The sequence below is a fragment of the Oncorhynchus masou genome, unplaced genomic scaffold (assembly GCF_036934945.1).
Source record: "Oncorhynchus masou masou isolate Uvic2021 unplaced genomic scaffold, UVic_Omas_1.1 unplaced_scaffold_3698, whole genome shotgun sequence".
In the NCBI taxonomy this organism is placed as follows: domain Eukaryota; kingdom Metazoa; phylum Chordata; class Actinopteri; order Salmoniformes; family Salmonidae; genus Oncorhynchus; species Oncorhynchus masou.
The window spans coordinates 19,848-33,766 of record NW_027010100.1 but is presented as its reverse complement, the minus strand read 5'-3'; the positions used below and the strand labels follow the sequence as shown (position 1 = coordinate 33,766).

General features: G+C 47.2%; 1 pseudogene; it reads left to right on the top strand.

Moving 5' to 3' along the window:
* The first annotated feature begins 996 nt into the window (after positions 1 to 996).
* The window catches only part of LOC135534627 (GDNF family receptor alpha-4-like), a 31,294-nt pseudogene continuing 18,371 nt past the window's right edge, over positions 997 to 13,919 (top strand).

The following is a 13,919-nucleotide window of genomic DNA, read 5'->3' as shown; positions in this document are numbered from 1 at the left end:
ATACTGACCTGTTCCTGACCCATGCTGTTATACTGACCTCTTCCTGACCCCTGCTGTTATACTGACCTGTTCCTGACCCCTGCTGTTATACTGACCTCTTCCTGACCCCTGCTGTTATATTGACCTGTTCCTGACCCCTGCTGTTATCCTGACCTGTTCCTGACCCCTGCTGTCATATTGACCTGTTCCTGACCCCTGCTGTCATATTGACCTGTTCCTGACCCCTGCTGTCATATTGACCTGTTCCTGACCCCTGCTGTTTTATTGACCTGTTTTCCTGACCCCTGCTGTCATATTGACCTGTTCCTGACCCCTGCTGTCATATTGACCTGTTCCTGACCCCTGCTGTCATATTGACCTGTTCCTGACCCCTGCTGTCATATTGACCTGTTCCTGACCCCTGCTGTCATATTGACCTGTTCCTGACCCCAGCTGTTATATTGACCTGTTCCTGACCCCTGCTGTTATCCTGACCTGTTCCTGACCCCTGCTGTTATATTGACCTGTTCCTGACCCCTGCTGTCATATTGACCTGTTTTCCTGACCCCTGCTGTTATCCTGACCTGTTCCTGACCCCTGCTGTTATACTGCATTCTAAAAGATGACATATCATAAACTAGTCCTAACCCTAAACTCTGACCTCTAACCATAACCAGTAACCCCTGACCTCTAACCCCAACCCCTGACCTCTAACCCCTGACCTCTATCCCTAACCCCTCACCCCTAACCTCTAATCCCTGACCTCTAACCATAACCTCTAACCCCTGTCCTATAACCCCTTACCTCTAACTCTAACCCCTGACCTCTAATCCCTTACCTCTAACCATAACCCCTGACCTCTAACCCCTGACCTCTAATCCCTTACCTCTAACCATAACCCCTGACCTCTAACCATAATCCCTGATCTCTAACCCTATCCGCTAACCCTGACCTCAAACTCTAACCCCTGACCTCTAACCCCTGACCTCTAACCACTGCTGTTTCTATTTTCCCCAGGGCTCCCCCTATTTGTGTCTGCGGGGAGGGACAGAGACTGTCTACAGGCTGGGGACACCTGCTCCAGTGACGACGCGTGCAGCCCTCGTCTGCGGACGCTGAGACAGTGTGTGGCGGGGGACGGCAGTGTGAAGCTGGGCCCTGGGGCCAGGAACCAGTGTGAGAACGCAGTCACGGCCCTGCTGTCCTCCCCGCTGCACGGCTGCCAGTGTAAACGAGGCATGAAGAGAGAGAAGAACTGCCTCAGTATCTATTGGAGTCTGCACCAGTCTGTCCTGCATGGTGAGACAATAACACCTAACCCTAATCTATATTACCAGTCTGTTTAACACCTAGCCCTAATCTATAGCACCAGTCTGTTCTACATGGTGAGATTATAACACCTAACCCTAATCTATATTACCAGTCTGTTTAACACCTAGCCCTAATCTATAGTACCAGTCTGTCCTGCATGGTGAGACAATAACACCTAACCCTAATCTATAGCACCAGTCTGTTTAACACCTAGTCCTAATCTATAGTACCAGTCTATATAACACCTATTCCTAATCTATAGTACCAGTCTATATAACACCTAGCCCTAATATATAGTACCAGTCTATATAACACCTAGTCCTAATCTATAGTACCAGTCTATATAACACCTAGCCCTAATATATCGTACCAGTCTATATAACACCTAACCCTAATCTATCGTACCAGTCTATATAACACCTAGTCCTAATCTGTATTACCAGTCTATATAACACCTAGTCCTAATCTGTATTACCAGTCTATATAACACCTAGTCCTAATCTGTATTACCAGTCTATATAACACCTAGTCCTAATCTATAGTACCAGTCTATATAACACCTAGCCCTAATCTATAGTACCAATCTATATGACACCTAGCCCTAATCTGTAGTACCAGTCTGTCCTACATGTTTAGACTATAGCATTTAGGGACAGGGGGATTGAGAGAGGACAGGGAGAGAGAGAGGGAGGACAGGGAGAGAGAGAGGGAGAGGACAGGGAGAGGGAGAGAGAAGACAAGGAGATAATGGGACATGGAGAGAGAGGGACAGGGAGATTGAGAGAGGACAGGGAGAGAGAGAGAGAGGACAAGGGAAGAATGGGACAGGTTGAGAGAGAGTATCAGGGAGAGAGAGGGACAGGGAGATTGAGAGAGGACAGGGAGAGAGAGAGAGGACAAGGAGAGAATGGGACAGGTTGAGAGAGAGAGGGACAGGGAGAGAGAGAGAGGACAAGGGGAGAATGGGACAGGTTGAGAGAGAGTATCAGGGAGAGAGAGAGAGAGGGACAGGGAGAGATGAACTGTCTCAGTATCTATTGGAACCTGCATAGTGAGACCACAGGAAAGGCGAGGGGAGATGTCAGGGGTCAAAGATCAGACACGGGGTCAAGGAACCCTAGTCTGTAACTACTTTGTCAGCTCGACTGTATGTCCACCTACTTCAATTACTAAACATTAATTGGGTGATTCCTGAAAACATTGACGTGTGTCTGTCTGCAGGACTGAGTCTGGTGGAGAGTTACCCGTACGAACCAGAGGAGAGGGGCTTCGACTACGTACGCCTGGCCTACATGGCTGCAGGTGAGTGTTTCCCCTGGGGGTAGATAGAGGGGCTTCGACTACGTACGCCTGGCCTACATGGCTGCAGGTGAGTGTTTCCCCTGGGGGTAGATAGAGGGGCTTCGACTACGTACGCCTGGCCTACATGGCTGCAGGTGAGTGTTTCCCCTGGGGGTAGATAGAGGGCTTCGACTACGTACGCCTGGCCTACATGGCTGCAGGTGAGTGTTTCCCCTGGGGGTAGATAGAGGGGCTTCGACTACGTACGCCTGGCCTACATGGCTGCAGGTGAGTGTTTCCCCTGGGGGTAGATAGAGGGGCTTCGACTACGTACGCCTGGCCTACATGGCTGCAGGTGAGTGTTTGCCCCGGGGGTAGATAGAGGGGCTTCGACTACGTACGCCTGGCCTACATGGCTGCAGGTGAGTGTTTCCCCTGGGGGTAGATAGAGGTGCTTCGACTACGTACGCCTGGCCTACATGGCTGCAGGTGAGTGTTTCCCCTGGGGGTAGATAGAGGGGCTTCGACTACGTACGCCTGGCCTACATGGCTGCAGGTGAGTGTTTCCCCTGGGGGTAGATAGAGGGGCTTCGACTACGTACGCCTGGCCTACATGGCTGCAGGTGAGTGTTTCCCCTGGGGGTAGATAGAGGGGCTTTGACTACGTACGCCTGGCCTACATGGCTGCAGGTGAGTGTTTCCCCTGGGGGTAGATAGAGGGGCTTCGACTACGTACGCCTGGCCTACATGGCTGCAGGTGAGTGTTTCCCCTGGGGATAGATAGAGGGGCTTCGACTACGTACGCCTGGCCTACATGGCTGCAGGTGAGTGTTTCCCCTGGGGGTAGATAGAGGGGCTTCGACTACGTACGCCTGGCCTACATGGCTGCAGGGGAGTGTTTCCCCTGGGGGTAGATAGAGGGGCTTCGACTACGTACACCTGGCCTACATGACTGCAGGGGAGTGTTTACCCTGGGGGTAGATAGATGGGGCCAGCAGACAACTCTCGTAACCTGTCTGTGTGTCTACCCTGGGACCAACTAGACTAACCTGTCTGTGTGTCTACTCTGGGACCAACTAGACTAACCTGTCTGTGTGTCTACCCTGGGACCAACTAGACTAACCTGTCTGTGTGTCTACCCTGGGACCAACTAGACTAACCTGTCTGTGTGTCCACCCTGGGACCAACTAGACTAACCTGTCTGTGTGTCCACCCTGGGACCAACTAGACTAACCTGTCTGTGTGTCTACCCTGGGACCAACTAGACTAACCTGTCTGTGTGTCTACCCTGGGACCAACTAGACTAACCTGTCTGTGTGTCTACCCTGGGACCAACTAGACTAACCTGTCTGTGTGTCTACCCTGGGACCAACTAGACTAACCTGTCTGTGTGTCTACCCTGGGACCAACTAGACTAACCTGTCTGTGTGTCTACCCTGGGACCAACTAGACTAACCTGTCTGTGTGTCTACCCTGGGACCAACTAGACTAACCTGTCTGTGTGTCTACCCTTGGACCAACTAGACTAACCTGTCTGTGTGTCTACTCTGGGACCAACTAGACTAACCTGTCTGTGTGTCTACCCTTGGACCAACTAGACTAACCTGTCTGTGTGTCCACCCTGGGACCAACTAGACTAACCTGTCTGTGTGTCCACCCTGGGACCAACTAGACTAACCTGTCTGTGTGTCTACTCTGGGACCAACTAGACTAACCTGTCTGTGTGTCTACCCTGGGACCAACTAGACTAACCTGTCTGTGTGTCTACCCTGGGACCAACTAGACTAACCTGTCTGTGTGTCCACCCTGGGACCAACTAGACTAACCTGTCTGTGTGTCTACTCTGGGACCAACTAGACTAACCTGTCTGTGTGTCTACTCTGGGACCAACTAGACTAACCTGTCTGTGTGTCTACCCTGGGACCAACTCTCGTAACCTGTCTGTGTGTCTACTCTGGGACCAAGTAGACTAACCTGTCTGTGTGTCTACTCTGGGACCAACTAGACTAACCTGTCTGTGTGTCTACCCTGGGACCAACTAGACTAACCTGTCTGTGTGTCTACCCTGGGACCAACTAGACTAACCTGTCTGTGTGTCTACCCTGGGACCAACTAGACTAACCTGTCTGTGTGTCTACTCTGGGACCAACTAGACTAACCTGTCTGTGTGTCTACCCTGGGACCATGTCGTGATATGTAACTTTTAAGTTTTAAGCATACCGACTTCGGCCACTTCAATATCATGGTTTGTGTTTTCAACAACACAATAAATAGACTATGTCAATCTGGACAAACAGAAAACACATCCCTCCCTGCCTTGTAGGCTTATCCAATACGTAGTCAGGCAGATTTTTGTTTAAATCTGAAAAATCCTGAGCAGTCAGAATGACTGATTTATCTGTTCAAACAGTTAACCAAATAGCTATCCAGACTACCTGCATTGACTCATCACATACACTGCTGCCACTGTTTATCTGTCACTGTATTCCTAGTTATGTCTACATATCTACCTCAATGACCTCATAGCCCTGCACATCGACTCAGTACCGGTACCTCTGTATATAACCATGTTATTACCTGGTACTCCCTGTATATAACCATGTTATTACCTGGTACTCCCTGTATATAACCATGTTATTACCTGGTACTCCCTGTATATAGTCATGTTATTACCTGGTACTCCCTGTATATAACCATGTTATTACCTGGTACTCCCTGTATATAACCATGTTATTACCTGGTACTCCCTGTATAAAGCCATGTTATTACCTGGTACTACCTGTATATAACCATGTTATTACCTGGTACTCCCTGTATAAAGCCATGTTATTACCTGGTACTCCCTGTATAAAGCCATGTTATAACCTGGTACTCCCTGTATATAACCATGTTATTACCTGGTACTCCCTGTATATAGCCATGTTATTACCTGGTACTCCCTGTATATAGTCATGTTATTACCTGGTACTCCCTGTATATAACCATGTTATTACCTGGTACTCCCTGTATATAACCATGTTATTACCTGGTACTCCCTGTATATAACCATGTTATTACCTGGTACTCCCTGTATAAAGCCATGTTATTACCTGGTACTACCTGTATATAACCATGTTATTACCTGGTACTCCCTGTATAAAGCCATGTTATTACCTGGTACTCCCTGTATAAAGCCATGTTATAACCTGGTACTCCCTGTATATAACCATGTTATTACCTGGTACTCCCTGTATATAGCCATGTTATTACCTGGTACTCCCTGTATATAGTCATGTTATTACCTGGTACTCCCTGTATATAACCATGTTATTACCTGGTACTCCCTGTATATAACCATGTTATTACCTGGTACTCCCTGTATATAACCATGTTATTACCTGGTACTCCCTGTATATAACCATGTTATTACCTGGTACTCCCTGTATATAGCCATGTTATTACCTGGTACTCCCTGTATATAATCCATGTTATTATTGGTACTCCCTGTATATAACCATGTTATTACCTGGTACTCCTGTATATATTTAGACTCAGTTATTTTTAGATTACCTTGGTACTCCCTGTATATAGCCATGTTATTTAGTCAGGAATCACTTACCTGGTACTCCCTGTATATAACCATGTTATTACCTGGTACTACCTGTATATAGCCATGTTATTACCTGGTACTCCCCTGTATGGGTCCTGTCATATAACCATGTTATTACCTGGTACTCCCTGTATATAGCCATGTTATTACCTGGTACTCCCTGTATATAACCATGTTATTACCTGGTACTACCTGTATATAACCATGTTATTATTGGTACTCCCTGTATATAGCCATGTTATTACCTGGTACTCCCTGTATATAACCATGTTATTACCTGGTACTCCCTGTATATAACCATGTTATTATTGGTACTCCTGGTCAGTATATAGCCATGTTATTACCTGGTACTCCCTGTATATAACCATGTTATTACCTGGTACTCCCTGTATATAACCATGTTATTACCTGGTCAGTACTCCTACATATATAACCATGTTATTATTGGTACTCCCTGTATATAGACATGTTATTGCCTGGTACTCCTGCACATTGACTCAGTATTGGTACTCCCTGTATATAGCCATGTTTTTTATTGCCTCGTACCCCTGCACATTGACTCAGTACCACTATTTAGTCAATGTGCAGGGGTACGAGGTAATAGTCAGGAATCACATAGATGGGTTAGTCAGGAATCACATAGATGGGTTAGTCAGGAATCACATAGATGGGTTAGTCAGGAATCACATAGATGGGTTAGTCAGGAATCACATAGATGGGTTAGTCAGGAATCACATAGATGGTTTAGTCAGAAGGCTTCATTTGGTGTTGTGAAGGGATAGAAATGGAGGAGCTGGCTCTCTGCTCTTCATTCACCCTCAATATACACACACACACACACAAACACACACACACACACACACATACTACACACACACACACCAATCTGAACCATCTTCATTAACCCTCCAAAATATGATATTAGACGATGAGGGCTAATTAAACTAAGACAGTGTCCAGACAGAACAGACACGTCAAACACTTGATTCATGTTATATTTAGTACCTTCTACAGATAAGACTTATTTTAGTGTAAGTGTAGTGATTACTTTTTAATTTACATTGAATGAATCCTTTTCATTTAATTTCCAGATGCAGGAGGCTTATCACTAAAAACTTCAATTAGTCTTATTAATCATTGGGACAGACATCCTGTTTGGGTCCTGGTCAGAAGACACGCTGTATGGGTCCTGGTCAGAAGACATCCTGTATGGGTCCTGGTCAGAAGACACTCTGTATGGGTCCTGGTCAGAAGACATCCTGTATGGGTCCTGGTCAGAAGACACTCTGTATGGGTCCTGGTCAGAAGACACTCTGTATGGGTCCTGGTCAGAAGACACCCTGTATGGGTCCTGGTCAGAAGACACTCTGTTGGGGTCCTGGTCAGAAGACATCCTGTTTGGGTCCTGGTCAGAAGACATCCTGTATCCTGGTCATACTGTCATACTATACTGTTGGATGGTCTGGTCCAGTTCAACATACTATACTGTTGGATCCATGGTCAGAAGACATCCTGTTGGGGTCCTGGTCTATACTGAAGACATCCTGTATGGGTCCTGGTCAGAAGACACTCTGTATGGGTCCTGGTCAGAAACATACTACTATGGTATACTGTTGGATGGTCCAGTTCACATCCTGTATGGGTCCTGGTCAGAAGACACTCTGTATGGGTCCTGGTCAGAAGACACTCTGTATGGGTCCTGGTCAGAAGACACTCTGTATGGGTCCTGGTCAGAAGACATCCTGTATGGGTCCTGGTCAGAAGACACTCTGTATGGGTCCTGGTCAGAAGACACTCTGTATGGGTCCTGGTCAGAAGACACTCTGTATGGGTCCTGGTCAGAAGACATCCTGTATGGGTCCTGGTCAGAAGACATCCTGTATGGGTCCTGGTCAGAAGACACTCTGTATGGGTCCTGGTCAGAAGACACCCTGTATGGGTCCTGGTCAGAAGTTGGTCCTGTTCACATCCTGTTGGGGGTCCTGGTCCTGTTCAACAAGACATGTTGGATGGTCCTGTTGTTGGGTCCTGGTCAGAAGACACTCTGTATGGGTCCTGGTGTTGGAGACAGAAGACACTATACTGTTGGATGGTCCTGTATGGGTCCTGGTCAGAAGACACCAGTGTACTATACTGTCCTGGTCAGAAGACACCTGTTGGAGTCCTGGTCTGTTGAAGACACTCTATGTTGGATGGTCAGTTCAACATTCAAGTTCATACTATACTGTTGGAGGGTCCTGGTCAGAAGACACTCTGTATGGGTCCTGGTCAGAAGACATCCTGTATGGGTCCTGTTCATCTGTTGGATGGTCCTGGTCAGAAGACACCAGTTCTGTATGGGTCCTGGTCCAGAAGACACCTACTATATGGGTCCTGGTCAGAAGACATCCTGTTGGGTTCCTGGTCAGAAGACACTCTGTATGGGTCCTGGTCAGAAGACACTCTGTATGGGTCCTGGTCAGAATGGGTTCCTGGTTGGACACCCTGTATGGGTCCTGGTCAAGACACTCTGTATGGGTCCTGGTCACCTGGTCAGAAGACACCCTGTATGGGTCCTGGTCATGTATGGTCCTGGTCAGAAGACACTCTGTATGGGTCCTGGTCAGAAGAACATCCTGTTGGGTCCTGGTCAGAAGACACTCTGTATGGGTCCTGGTCAGAAGACACTCTGTATGGGTCCTGGTCAGAAGACATCCCTGGTCAGAAGACATCCTGGGGTCCTGGTCAGAAGACACTCTGTATGGGTCCTGGTCAGAAGACATCTGTTGGAGGTCCAGTTCAACATACTATACTGGGTCCTGGTCAACATACACTGTTGGATGGGTCCAGTTCATGGGATGGTCCTGGTCAACATCTGACACTGTCAGAAGACCAGTTCAACATACTACTATACTGTTGGATGGGTCCAGTTCAACATACTACTACTGTTGGATAATCCAGTTCAACATCCTGTATGGGTCCTGGTCAGAAGACACTCTGTTTGGGTCCTGGTCAGAAGACACCCTGTATGGGTCCTGGTCAGGGTTAGGGACCACTACATAGGGGACAGGGTTAGGGACCACTACATAGGGGACAGGGACCACTGCATAGAGGACAGGGTTAGGGACCACTACATAGGTGACAGGGTTAGGGACCACTACATAGGGGACAGGGACCACTACATAGGGGACAGGGACCACTGCATAGAGGACAGGGTTAGGGACCACTACATATGGGACAGGGTTAGGGACCACTACATAGGGGACAGCGTTAGGGACCACTACATAGGGGACAGGGTTAGGGACCAGACTTAAAGTCAACATTTACTCAATCAAATGTATTTTTAAAATGTATATATAGTTATTATTTATTAATGAAGCTGTTTTTTCACATAATCCGATGTCACAAAGTGCCATGCCTTGATTTGTTTTCAGTAGATGAGGTGGGCATAGCGACGGTGGTCCAGTTCAACATACTATACTATTGTGAACCGTTGTCTGGACGCGTTCAACGAAGGCGTGTAACGTGGACGAGACGTGTCAGAACTCCGTATACGGAATACGTCTCGGCCTGCATCCAGCCGTCGGCCCGCTCAGGCCCCTGTAACAGAGCCAGGTGTAACAAGGCTCTCAGGAAGTTCTTCGACCGGGTCCCAACATCCTGACTACACCCACCAGCTGCTGTTCTGCCCTGCACAGGTAGGAAAGGGGGATGGTAGTGTGTATAGTGTGGGTGTGTATAGTGTGTGGGGATGTGTATAGTGTGTGGGTGTCTAGTGTAGTGTGTGAGTGTGTAGTGTGTGTAGTGTGTGGGTTTGTGTGTGTGGGTGTGTGTGAGTGAGTGTAAGTGTAGTGTGTGGGTGTGTGTGAGTGAGTGTAAGTGTAGTGTGTGGTGTGTGTGTCTGAGTGTAAATGTAGTGTGTGGGTGTGTGGGTGAGTGTAAGTGTAGTGTGTGGGTGTGTGAGTGAGTGAGTGAGTGTAAGTGTAGTGTGTGGGTGTGTGTCTGAGTGTAAATGTAGTGTGTGGGTGTGTGTGTGAGTGTAAGTGTAGTGTGTGGGTGTGTGTCTGAGTGTAAATGTAGTGTGTGGGTGTGTGTCTGAGTGTAGTGTGTGAGTGAGTGTAAGTGTAGTGTGTGGGTGTGTGAGTGAGTGTAAGTGTAGTGTGTGGGTGTGTGTTTGAGTGTAGTGGGTGGGTGAGTGTGGAACTAACCCAGTCTAACCCTGTCCAGACATGGCGTGCGCTGAGAGACGGAGACAGACCATCATACCAGCCTGCTCCTACTATACTGTTGGAGGGTCCAGTTCACCAAGACAAACCCAACTGTCTGGCTGCACTGCGCATCTGTAGGAACGACTACGTATGCAGGTAGGGCTGGGTGGGTGGGTGGGTTGGTGTATGGGTGGGTTGGCTGGGTGGGTGGGTGTATGGGTGGGTTGGCTGGGTGGGGGGTGGCTGGGTGGGTTGGGTGGGTGGTTGGTTGGGTGGGTTGGCTGGGTGGGTGGCTGGGTGGGTGGGTTGGTGTATGGGTGGGTTGGCTGGTTGGTGGGTATATGGGTGGGTTGGCTGGGTGGGTGGGTTGGCTGGGTGGGTGGCTGGGTGGGGTGGGTGGTTGGGTGTTCATGGGTGGGTTGGCTGGGTGGGTGGGCTGGGTGGGTGGCTGGCTGGGTTGGTTGGGTGGTTTGGCTGGGTGGGTGGCTGGGTGGGTGGGTGGGTGTATGGGTGGGCTGGCTGTGTTGGTGGGTATATGGGTGGGTTGGCTTGGTGGTTTGGCTGGGTGGGTGGGTGTATGGGTGGGTTGGCTGGGTTGGTGGGTATATGGCTGGGTTGGCTGGGTGGGTTGGCTGGGTGGGTGGGTGGGTTGGCTGGGTGGGTGGGAGGGAGGGTTGGCTGGTTGGTTGGTTGGGTGGATGTGCAGCTTTGTGTGTTCGCATGTATGTTTGTGTGGGTGTGTTGAGACCATACGTTTCCAAAGAGTCTAGAGGTATTTTGTTGGATGGTCCAGTTCAACCTACTATACTGTTGGAGGGTCCAGTTCAACATACTATACTGTTGGAGGGTCCAGTTCAACATACTACATTGTTGGATGGTCCAGTTCAACATACTACACTGTTGGAGGGTCCAGTTCAACATACTATACTGTTGGAGGGTCCAGTTCAACATACTATACTGTTGGATGGTCCAGTTCAACATACTACACTGTTGGATGGTCCAGTTCAACATACTACACTGTTGGAGGGTCCAGTTCAACATACTATACTATTGGAGGGTCCAGTTCAACATACTATACTGTTGGATGGTCCAGTTCAACATACTATACTGTTGGATGGTCACGTTCAACCTACTATACTGTTGGAGGGTCCAGTTGAACATACTATACTGTTGGAGGGTCCAGTTCAACATACTATACTGTTGGATGGTCCAGTTCAAGATACTATACTGTTGGATGGTCCAGTTGAACATACTATACTGTTGGATGGTCCAGTTCAACATACTATACTGTTGGAGGGTCCAGTACAACATACTATACTGTTGGATGGTCCAGTTCAACATACTATACTGTTGGATGGTTCAGTTCAACATACTATACTGTTGGAGGGTCCAGTTCAACATACTACTATGGTATACTGTTGGAGGGTCCAGTTCAACATACTATACTGTTGGATCCAAACATACTATACTGTTCAACCAGTAACATACTATACTGTTGGATGGTCCAGTTCAACATACTATACTGTTGGAGGGTCCAGTTCAACATACTATATGGTATACTGTTGGAGGGTCCAGTTCAACATACTATACTGTTGGAGGGTCCAGTTCAACATACTATACTGTTGGATGGTCCAGTTCAACATACTACTACTGTTGGAGGGTCCAGTTCAACTATTGTTGGAGGGTCCAGTTCAACATACTATACTGTTGGAGGGTCCAGTTCAACATACTATACTGTTGGATGGTCCAGTTCAACATACTACTGTTGGAGGGTCCAGTTCAACATACTATACTGTTGGATGGTCCAGTTCAACATACTATACTGTTGGATCCAGTTCAACATACTATACTGTTGGAGGTCCAGTTCAACATACTATACTGTTGGATGGTCCAGTCCAGTTCAAACATACTATACTGTTGGAGGGTCCAGTTCAACATACTATACTGTTGGATGGTCCAGTTCAACATACTACTATGGTATACTGTTGGAGGGTCCAGTTCAACATACTATACTGTTGGATGGTCCAGTTCAACATACTACTATGTTATACTGTTGGAGGGTCCAGTTCAACATACTACTATGGTATACTGTTGGAGGATCCAGTTCAACATACTATACTGTTGGATGGTCCAGTTCAACATACTATACTGTTGGATGGTCCAGTTCAACATACTATACTGTTGGAGGGTCCAGTTCAACATACTATACTGTTGGATGGTCAAGTTCAACATACTATACTGTTGGAGGGTCCAGTTCAACATACTATACTGTTGGAGGGTCCAGTTCAACATACTATACTGTTGGAGGGTCCAGTCCAACATACTATACTGTTGGATGGTCCAGTTCAACATAATACTATGGTATACTGTTGGAGGATCCAGTTCAACATACTATACTGTTGGATGGTCCAGTTCAACATACTACTATGGTATACTGTTGGATGGTCCAGTTCAACATACTACTATGGTATACTGTTGGATGGTCCAGTTCAACATACTATACTGTTGGATGGTTCAGTTCAACATACTATACTGTTGGAGGGTCCAGTTCAACATACTATACTGTTGGAGGGTCCAATTCAACCTACTATACTGTTGGATGGTCCAGTTCAACATACTATACTGTTGGGTGGTCCAGTTCAACATACTATACTGTTGGAGGGTCCAGTTCAACATACTATACTGTTGGAGGGTCCAGTTCAACATACTATACTGTTGGATGGTCCAGTTCAACATACTACTATGGTATACTGTTGGAGGGTCCAGTTCAACATACTATACTGTTGGAGGGTCCAGTTCAACATACTACTATGGTATATTGTTGGAGGGTCCAGTTCAACATACTATACTGTTGGATGGTCCAGTTCAACATACTATACTGTTGGATGGTTCAGTTCAACATACTATACTGTTGGAGGGTCCAGTTCAACATACTATACTGTTGGAGGGTCCAGTTCAACATACTATACTGTTGGATGGTCCAGTTCAACATACTATACTGTTGGATGGTCCAGTTCAACATACTATACTGTTGGATGGTCCAGTTCAACACTATACTGTTGGATGGTCCAGTTCAACATACTATACTGTTGGATGGTCCAGTTCAACATACTATACTGTTGGAGGGTCCAGTTCAACATACTATACTGTTGGATGGTCCAGTTCAACATACTATACTGTTGGAGGGTCCAGTTCAACATACTATACTGTTGGAGGGTCCAGTTCAACATACTATACTGTTGGAGTTCAACATACTATACTGTTGGAGGGTCCAGTTCAACATACTATACTGTTGGATGGTCCAGTTCAACATACTACTATGGTATACTGTTGGAGGGTCCAGTTCAACATACTATACTGTTGGAGGGTCCAGTTCAACATACTACTATGGTATATTGTTGGAGGGTCCAGTTCAACATACTATACTGTTGGATGGTCCAGTTCAACATACTATACTGTTGGATGGTTCAGTTCAACATACTATACTGTTGGAGGGTCCAGTTCAACATACTATACTGTTGGAGGGTCCAGTTCAACATACTATACTATGGTCCAGTTCAACATACTATACT